Raw genomic sequence first — 1408 nt, forward strand, 5'->3', positions numbered from 1 at the left:
AATAAAGAAACTTCATGAATAGACGGATATTTGTTCTCCTAATTCACTTTTGCAAATGCAGTGTCCTTCAAAGCAAGATTTGTTTGCAGAGCCCAAGTCTCGACTCAGCCAGGAGGTTAAAAATAGCTCCCAGCAGTACCGTATTTCTCAGTAAATCAGTGTTGATAATTTAATAATAAAATTAGTCTTACATCAGGTACCAGAGAGCGGCTCTTCTGACATGTAAATCGAATTCTGCTCCTCAAATAAACTCGGGCAAATAGTGAGGCTGCAGGTTCCCAGGCAGGGTCTTTAGGGCACGATAGACTCTTCCATTCAGATTAGTAGGGAAGCCCTGTAAACCCTCTTTACTCCAGTGTGGCCCTTTGTAACACTGAAGTTCTACTGGGGAAGGTGGGTTCACCTTACTATCCCTTTAATGTACAAGTCTTTGGCTTCCAGGGGAGATAGCCTTCCCACATCTACCCATTGCCTTTTATTTCCTTCCAGGGAGTCTCATGACCACCTACTGTGTACCACATCCCACAACAGATTGGGGAGGGGGTGACCTGTGTGCTGATCCTAGGTTGCTCATGCCTGCTCTGATGGTGGTGGCTAGGAGGCGGGGTTAGAAGACAACGAAGGAGGCATGGATGGAGTCTGTATCACTCAGCCAAGGAAAGAGCACAAACCAGGAAGGCTTGTCCCCACAACTGACAGCTCCACGGGCTTTGTAGGACTAATAGCTCTCCAAGCAGTCAAGAACTGGGGGCCCAGGAGAGAAAAAGGGAATGGTATATAAGATCGGAGGTGGCTGGCTAAGAACAGGTAGTGTGTAGAGAGTAATAATAGGATCTTGTGTGTGCACAAATATGTGAGGCTATGCACCGTATAAGTATGTGGGTGGAGGCCAGGGTCAACCTTGGATGCCTTCCTCAGTGGTTCTCCATCGTTTTCTTTCTTCTTTCAGTGTGTGTGTGTGTGTGTGTGTGTGTGTGTGAGCACGAGAGCACATTTGTATGTATGTGTGAGCGTCCATTGTATATGTGCATGAATGTGAGAGTGTATGTATGTGGTATATGTACATACGTGTTTGTGGGTGTGCATACCCATATATACATGAGGAGGGTGGAGGAGGGCATCGGGTGACGCTATTGTCTGACTGACCTTGAGACAAGGTGTGCTGCTGAGGCTGGAGCTGGTCTGGCAGCCAGCAAACCCCACACATCCTCCCTTCTCCTCCCTCCATCGCGCTGGGGTTCCAGGTACACATGTGTTTAGCTGAGTGCCAGGAATCTGAAGTCGGGTCTTCATGCTTGCTCAGCAAGCAGTCTTACCCAGCATCTCATCTCTCCAGCCCACCACCTTGGTTTTTGAGACGAGGTCTTTCGATTTTCCCTGGTGCTCGGCAATACGCCTAGGCCAGAGA

This window comes from Mastomys coucha, unplaced genomic scaffold, assembly GCF_008632895.1.
Source record: "Mastomys coucha isolate ucsf_1 unplaced genomic scaffold, UCSF_Mcou_1 pScaffold1, whole genome shotgun sequence".
In the NCBI taxonomy this organism is placed as follows: Eukaryota; Metazoa; Chordata; class Mammalia; order Rodentia; family Muridae; genus Mastomys; species Mastomys coucha.